The 8,879-nt window shown below is 41.8% G+C and overlaps 1 long non-coding RNA gene across 3 annotated transcripts; it reads right to left on the minus strand.

The window, feature by feature from the left end:
- Positions 1–242: 242 nt before the first annotated feature.
- LOC120519511 lies at positions 243–4,738 on the minus strand. 3 transcript variants are annotated; one of them, XR_005631560.1, is made up of 4 exons: positions 4,689–4,738; positions 3,549–3,708; positions 2,257–2,325; positions 256–288 (listed from the first exon to the last, which is right to left on the minus strand). It is a non-coding gene; the product is annotated as an uncharacterized LOC120519511 (long non-coding RNA). The 3 variants fall into 3 exon arrangements; XR_005631559.1 differs by lacking the exon at positions 2,257–2,325 and having other exon boundaries at positions 243–288; XR_005631558.1 differs by lacking the exon at positions 256–288 and having other exon boundaries at positions 2,116–2,325.
- Between the last annotated feature and the right edge of the window lie 4,141 nt (positions 4,739–8,879).

Below are 8,879 nucleotides of genomic sequence, written 5' to 3' on the forward strand. Positions count from 1 at the left end.
TTTCCTTTTTTGAAAATTTTAGGACACATCAGGACTCGGGTTCAACAGACAGCTTTGGTGATTCCCTGCCTAAGTCTCTCTATCCCATAATGCACCAGTCACAGGACCCCCATCACTCTCAGCCCCTCAGTCACATAACACTCAGACTTTCATATCCTAAGCCTGTCATGCTCTATTAAAACTTCAATGATTTTTATTGTGATGATCCATTCAGTCAAAGCACAAACTCACATTTTAAAAAGTCGTCTCTGCTCTGAGGTTCAGGAGGCTGGAGGGCGAAAACTGGAGCTGAAAATAAAAAGAAAAGAGAAGAAGAATGGAAACTGTGAAGATGGCATTGTGGGGTCTTAGTTTAGTTCTTAAACATGAATTACAAATGCAGAGGAGTTCAAATTGAACATTTATAAAATATACAAGGGCTGGCAAACTAGGCCAAATGTTGATTTGAATATTTCTATTAATAATAAATATACAGGGGGTCAGAGAGTATTGAGACCCCCTCACTTTCTGCACACTTTAATGTGTTGTTGATTTAATTTTAAATGGATTAATGTGCCTTTTGTGCTCATCAGTCTACACTCAGTAACCCATAATGACAAAGTGAGCGCAGGTCTTCAGAAAGGTCTGCACATTTATTACAAATCAAAACTGAAACGTCTCCTTCCTTAGAAGTATTCAGACACTTCATTCAGGTCCTCTCTGTATTTGAATGCACTTCTCCTCCCTCAGTTCTGATCTGTCACTCTGTCTCCATAGCCTGATGCTGTCACCACCATCTTCACTGTAGAGATGACATTAGGCAGGTGGTGAGCAGTGACTGGTCCTCTCCAGACATCCTGCTTGGTCTTCTGTTTGAAGAGTTCAATGTTTGTCTCCTCAGATCATTGAATCTTTACCTTGATGTTCTCAGGCTTTCATTTGTCTTTTATTCGAGAGTATCTTCTTTCTTGGGTGGCACGGTGGTGCAGTGGAAGCGCTGCTGCCTCACAGTTTAGAGACCGGGTTCGCTTCCCTGGTCCTCACTGCGTGGAGTGTGCATGTTCTCCCTGTGTCTGCATGGATTTCCTCCGGGTTCTCCGGTTTCCTCCCACAGTACAAAGACATGCAGGTTAGGTGCATTGGTGATCCTAAATTGTCCCTAGTGTTTGCTTGGTATGTGTGTGTGTGCCCTGTGGTGGGCTAGCGCCCTGCCCGGGGTTTGTTTCCTGCCTTATGCCTTATGTTGGCTGGGACTGGCTCCAGCAGACTCCCGTGGACCCTGTAGTTAGGATATAGCGGGTCGGATAATGGATGGATGGATGGATGGATGTCTTCTGCCTGGCCACTCCACCATAAACGCCTGATTTGTGGAGCACTGATGAGTTTTTCTCATCTCAGCAGAGGACTTCTAAAGTTCAATTGTAGTGACCATTAGATTTTTGGTATCCTCCCTGGCTAAGGCCCTTCCTTCCCAGTTACTCAGACTAGCCATCTCTAGAAATTGTCTTGGTGTCTCCAAACTTCTTCCATTTCACAATTCTTGAGGCCGCTGTGCTCCTGGGAACACTGAAAGCTTTACAAATGGCTTTTTCCCTTTGCTCTGCTCTACTCCTCACCACAATTTGATCACAGAGGTCTAGAGAGGGTCCATTGAACTCCATGTCTTGGTTTTTGACCTGTCATACAATCTCATAAATATTCTGTATTTTATACATATTGACAGGCAGGTACAGTTGAGGACATCTTCAATGCTCCATCTAGTTAAGAAATCCCACCCTGAGTCATTAGGGTGCTGCTCCTGCTAATGTCATCACTTCAGTGAGTTCACAGGCCACAAGACAAGTGACGTCACTTCCACAGCCCGCTAATTAAGCTCCGCCTCTTCAGTGACACCACTATAAAATGTCACCAGAAGTGGGTGTTCATTACAGATCTGTGACGGAGGAAGACGGAGCTCCGACTCACAAGTGACTTTAACTTGACAGCCTTTGATTGCAGCAGACATCATCATTGTGCTCCGTCTTTGTGCTTTTTATTTCATCTTCATCATTAAACGTGGTATTTCAGGGTGGTACCCCAACTCTTTGTGCCCACTCTCTCTCCTTATTTTCACAATACACACATACAGTAAATGTCTAATGTGGTGGACGGCTGTGATGGACCCTGTGCTCTTGGCTGCTTGACCTTAGTTTGTGTTTAAACAAATCGCTGTCTTTATGTGTAAACGTACGTAATTCATAATTTATAAAGTGTGTTTTACTCTGAGGCTGCACTCACTGAAATGTTCAGGTGGTCCTCAAGTAGTCAGAGTTCTGACGCAGTCCTCCAATTTGCTTATCTTCACCACTGAAATGAATCAAATAAAATGCTTTTGGTGTGTAAACTCCTTTTAAATGTCGGGGGGAGACACGACTTCTGAGCAAACAACAGCAGGAATATAAAACACGAGAGCCCAGGGGGAGCGCAGCTGAAAATGGATGAACGTGAACTTTTAACGTGGACTCCATCCAGCAGAATGTAATGGACACCGAAGACAGCAGGAGCAGATTGAGATGTTCTGATGTTATAAAGCACTGACGCTGAGCTCAATTTGATTCTATTAACGTTGTCAGGGATGCCATGGTTGATGACCCGGCCAGGATGCCTTAAGGGACCGGAAGAGGGTGTGCCCACCTTGGATATCGTGGGGGCCGCCACCCTGGTTGCTTTGGGGGCCATGGGTTGAGGGCTTGGATGCCCATCCCTGTAGGGGCCCGTGGTCACCGCCAGGGGGCGCCCAAATGCCTTGGGAACCCTGGACCTCACCACTTCCGCCACACCAGGAAGTGCTGGGGGGAAGAGCTGCAGGGACACCCGGAGTGCTTCTGGAAGTACAGCGGCGCCGCCACACGTAGGCATGTCGGCGGGTGATTGCCGGGGAGCACCTGAAGCATATCCGGGTGAAGATAAAAGGGGCCGCCACCCTTCATTCGAGGCTGGAGTCAGGTGGAAGTAGGACGAAGCAGGAGAAGCAAGAGTGGAGGCGACCCGAAGAGAGGCATAGTGTGTAGTCAGGACTTTGGGGGTTTGTGTGCATTGACTTTTGTAAATAGATTTTGTAAATAAACGTGTGGTGGTGGAAAAACAACATGTCTGCCTGTCTGTGCCCGGGTTCCGTTCACAACGTCTTCTCTGTTCTCAAATAAACAATTCATTTGTGCTCTGAGCCGACTTAGCCATTTAAAACACATTTCTGTTCATTAATCTTAAGGTGAGAAAAGTAAAGGAAATAAAAAGAATCCCAAACTTAAGTGAAAAAAGGACTTTTAGGAGAGTATATGGAAAAATTATAAAGAGGGTAACATTTTAAGTTAAAATACCAAAACATCTGATTAAACACAGCTGATTATTTAGAGAGTTTGTTATCACTCAGCTAATCAAAGTGAAAGGCGCTATATAGTAAAAAATAATAAACAGCAAAGGATGGCAGATAAATGCTAAATAGCCGGCCTTCTTCAGTGTCCTCTTATTGTCACTTTGGTCCTCCTATTGAACTTCAATAACAAACACAATGTCACCAGACGCTGTACCTGATGGAGTCCTTCTCTTGATGTCCCCCTGGCTGATCTTCTCCACATTCTTTGCCAGACCTGAGAGCTCCTTTCTCAGGTCCTCAGATGAGAAATCAGCGGTGACAGTGAAGCTCAGCGAGTCTCCATCAGCAGGAAAGACACAGCGAGAGGAGAAAGTCTGCATCAGTAGAAAAAAGGGAAAGAGATTTCAGAAAGGAGACATTTAAAAATAAGTAATGCAGATAAGAGGGGGCTCTTCTGAATTAAGGATCAGTGTTGTGGGCAGTCAACGTGGGTTTAGATGGTGAGAACGCCTGTCATTGACTTGTTGGTTATTTATGAGAGAATATTTGGTGGAGTGTAGTGGACCATCAGAGATTATGAACCTTAACCTTCACATAGGACTCCATGAGTGGAGAGTCAAGATAAAGGGATTGAATGGGCAGGTGGGTCCAGAATTGACTTGGCACACAAACAAGAAATTCGCTTTTAAGGTTCTGAGACAAACATAATTAAATTAAATTAAATGTAAAGACTAACACATGTAGGAAGATTGCTCTTTAATATTATTATACAATTGAAGGTCTGCAGCTCAGAAGTGTGACTTGTGAGGAAATCCTGAGAACCTTTGTGTCTTCATCATCATCATCAACCATACAAAGCAGAGAAAGCTACGGCAAGCTGAGTTATGTAGCGACCACCATGTGTGGAGTGTAAATCAAGAACTGAATCTCCATAATGTCTGTGAAACACAGTCGACATCAGGACTATTGTGTGGAGTTTGAGAGAAAAGCACATGAGAAAGATGAGAGACGAGACTGGACTGTGGGGTCTGAGCTGTGAGGAAATGCTGAAGGATTTGATTCTCATCAGTTTAAGGTTGTTGACATCAGAAGGTGGCCTGGCAGAAGAGTTGGCACAATCCTTTATTAGATGTCATCTGTTACACTGTAGATTCATCAGTCTGTCATGTACATGAAGTAAACAACTTTGAGATATTTGTGAAAAGAATATTTGAAATGTTAAGGAAATATGAAAATAGTGGCCTGTTCTTGTCATGTTGTACAAACTACTCTGATCTTTTAAATTCCTCTCTAAATGTTCACCGGTCCCACACACCCCAATCTGATCAGACTCCTTGTGAAGGGTCGCTCTCACCTGCAGGAAGTGGAGATGGTCCTTGGTCTCTGAAAGCTCCTTAAGCTCAGCTTCTCTCCTCTTCAGCTCCTCAATCTCCTTCTCCAGTTGCTCCATGACTCCTTCAGCCTTCTCCATTTCTCTCTTTTCTTGTTCTCTGATCCTCTCAGTCAGTTTCCTGTGGGCTTCTTCAATGCACCGTATCAGAGCAGTGAAGCTCTTCTCATTTTCTTCCAACCTCTCTTATCACAGACATCTGAATAAACAGGATAAAAATTTAGAATTGAGTCACCTGATAAGAATTACCAATCATGAGGCACATTTCTTGCTATTTTGATGTTGTGAAGGACAGTTTGAATTGTCTGGAGTGACTGGTGGTACTTTATTTGCAGAAGGAAGGTCAGTTGCAGACTGACTCCCATACTATATGTTCCCTGCATTATGCCGAGTAACATCATCACTCTGCTGATGCTGCTATTAAGGAAACTGCAGGACTTTATGAGATAAGCAGTCATGAAGGCTTCCTTGTGAAGGATATTGAGAGCCATTAGCAGGAGCTGCTAGGGACACCTCTGCTGTCTTGTCAGGACTCCATTTGACATGACAGTTTGTATAAAATCTCCCTTTAAAAATGGCATCTCCTGCTCAGCCTGATGTTAGGAGTGGAGTAGGACAACACACACCAGGAATGAAGAAGAAGAAGTATTTGTAAATAGGAGTTAACTTGTATGTTAGAAGGCAATTGTGTTAAAATAAAAGTATTTCTGGACATGAGACTCGTGTATATTAATTGTATTCTTGTTTGGGGTGTCAGACTTCACCATGTCAGACCAGTGAGATGGAGATATTAAACAAGAGTGTCTAGGTGTTGCTCAAGTGGCTTCAGATTTCCTTTAATTTCATGAACTCTTTGCATATTTACCTTCTTCCATCTCTTTTACATTGTAAAGCTCAGAGCTGTGTCTTTATTTCCATGTTTGATGTATTTCTGCTTAATTTATGAACTTTGCATTATTACCACTGAATTTGCTGTTGTAACTATGGCTCATACTTGTATGATGACACCTGGTGGGGAGTTTTATGTGGGATGTAAAAGTGAGGTAAAAGGTGCCTGCTGTCCAGAATCACCATCTCCAAAGCTGGAGGTGTTCTGCTGTTTTTAGATGTTTGCACATCTGGACATTGAATCACATAGCTCTGTAATAGAAGGCATGGATGAGAAGACATAAAATGTCACCTACTAACCAGCCACTAGAATGAGGAAGAAATGATAACATGAAATTATTAGGGGATTTAGATAAAGCTTTACTCCATATACAGAGAGTCTTATATGGTGTTTTGCCTTTTGGTGCACATGTGGAAAACCTCCCTGGTTGAGTGGATAGGCTCCTGGCTGGAGTAGGGATGGAAGGATTCAGTTGTCATTGTCACACGTGTCCAGTTCTAAGTGAACAATTATAAGAGGATGGATCACACCACCAGTACTGCAGAACAATTTAAAGCCTTAAAGCTGAGGAGCAGTAGTGACAAAGTGATTAGAAGTTCAACCTATGCCACACATAAGACTAAGGAAATTAGATAGATAGATAGATAGATAGATAGATAGATAGATAGAGATAGATAGATAGATAGATAGATAGATAGATAGATAGATAGATAGATAGATAGATAGATAGATAGAAAGAAAATGGCCCACATAGAATATTTATATAATTAAACATTTATTCCTCATAAAGTTGTATTCCAAATACACAGACACTCTTTTGAGCCAAACAAGCCAATCCAAAACAAACAAAGTTTCCAAACAGAACCCAAAGACAGTTGTTGAAAAACAAAGCACAGGCTAAAAAATCCAGAAAATCAAAAAGCATGAGGCACAGCTAAAAGAACACAAGAACTCGACAAACTCGCAGAGCACATTCACAATTAAACTGTGGGAGACCCTCTGAGTTTGTAGGGCGAAATGGAAGCTCTTGGTGGTGATTGGCAGATGGTCCACCTCTTGGTGAGCCACATACAAACCACATGGTACATAACAAAGTTGCTAATAGACATAATCAAAAACAAAGAATGAAGCAGACACTCAATAAAATCAACATTAACAGTAAAAAAAACAAAAAAGACATGAATGAATACTTTGAACAACATCTATTGGAAGGAATCCTGGCTGAAAAATTTCACGATCAGCTATGATGTAGAGAGGGGATTTCATGCATCAGTAATAAGCAGGAATTCTAGCAGGTATCAACAAAAGCAGACGAGCGTAAAACCATAAACTGAAGTGAAGGTCAGTCTGTGAGGTTGGCTCTCCTTCACTTGTACTTCTTCAGCTATCACCTCTGTGTCTGGATTGGACGACACAGTGCTGAGTGACAGATTGTGCCCAACCTACTTTCTTTGAATTAAAGACACACCCCACTGGTCTGGACCGGCTGTGTTTAGTACTTTAGTACACGCGATGGTGTTGATCTGTTTAATGTGAGTCTGTGTTAAATAAATTAGATTGGATAAGTTTGGTCTGTCTGGGCTGAGAAATGTGTGTCAAGAGTGCTGTTTATGCTGGATGAGAACTTTCACATAAATGAATCCTGGCAGAACTGGGCATTGGATAGTGTGCTACCATAGACAGTCTGCCAGCTCATTACAGGGTCAGAGCTACACTAATGATCACAATGGAAGCCAATTTGGGGTTTCTGCCAATTAACCAAACTGAATTGTGAGGATGTGGTGGAAGATCTGGAATAACTGTTAGAAACCCACTGAGATAATGGAAGAAGCTGTAAACTCCACATGGAAAGTGAATGGAGGAAAGTGGATCTGAGATTCAGCAGATGCCACCACTGGACAACCTTACTGTCCTTTGTGATAAAATATTAAAGCTGAAGTGAAACATTTGGAGCTGTACATTATGTAAAGTCTTCACTCAGTCAAACAGTGGCGATCCTTAAGCTGTAGAGTCTAATAATAATAATAATAATAATAATAATAATAATAATAATAAGTCATTACATTTCTATAGCGCTTTTCTCAGTACTCAAAGTGCTATCCACAGCGCAATCCACACAAGGAGGACTGTGGAAGCAAGCCTACAATCTTCCACAGCCTCCTAACTGTCATACCAGAGTGAACAAGAGAAGACGATTATGATCTCCAGATGAAATCAAGAATATCCCATCTCTCCAAATGAGATATTTTAAAGGACAAGACAGTCTATCCAATCAGAATGTAACCTCTTGATAACAAAAGAACCTTAATAACTCATCTTTAAATAACAACATCATTACGGTTTAAATGGAGAGAAGGCTAATAAGTTCTTAGCTCAGCAATCAACAAGCAGGAAGTTTGCAACGCAATAACAGAAATTACCAGATCAACAGGAAATAAAGTATTGAAGCCTAAAAATATAAGTCACACATTTAGCAAGTACTATAAGTCTTTATATTCTACTCAGTTTGAAGAAGACGAGACACAATCTGAGGAGTTCATTGATGTAATGCAAATACATCAGCTGGACAAACCTCTGACACTCTCAGAACAACTGGTTTCTGTAAACTCACTTCAAAGTGTGAAAACAACAGATCCTGATGGCAACCAGTGCAATTTTATAAAGTCGTTTTCAACTAACTTAGCTCAGCTATTATTAGCAAAGTTTACAGAAGCTGCAGACAACAAAAATCTACCCAAAAAACTTACCCAATTTTCCACACCTTCCACCCATTTCCTTTCCAGAAGAAATCCTGATCAGTCCTGAGGAGTCAGACAGCATCTCAACAACATATAAAAACATTTCAAAGAATCTCCCCTTTAAGGGTCGTAGGATAAGGTGGCAAAAGGACCTTTTAATGAATATCTCTGAAAAGGAGTGGAAGTCAGTCATGCATAGAATACACTCCAACTCCATATGTGCAAAGTATTCAATCATCTGACTTCAACTCTTTGATTGATCAATTTATCTCATTTAAAATTGGGCAAGAATCCAATCTGCAAGTGTGGCAGGTGTGATCTGATGCAGTCTGAATCTCCACTGAATAACATATGGGATTCTGTCGATACTGAAAGGCCATGAAGGATACTACACAACATCTTCTCTAACTCTCCCTTCTCGTGTCCCAACTCATCATCACCAGTGAAGCTCTGCTGCTCTTCAAGTTCTCATTTATTTCTCCCCTCTTTAATATGAATTGTTGTCTTCCTATTCCACTCACCTTCATC

The sequence above is a fragment of the Polypterus senegalus genome, unplaced genomic scaffold (genome assembly GCF_016835505.1).
Source record: "Polypterus senegalus isolate Bchr_013 unplaced genomic scaffold, ASM1683550v1 scaffold_3599, whole genome shotgun sequence".
NCBI lineage: Eukaryota > Metazoa > Chordata > Cladistia > Polypteriformes > Polypteridae > Polypterus > Polypterus senegalus.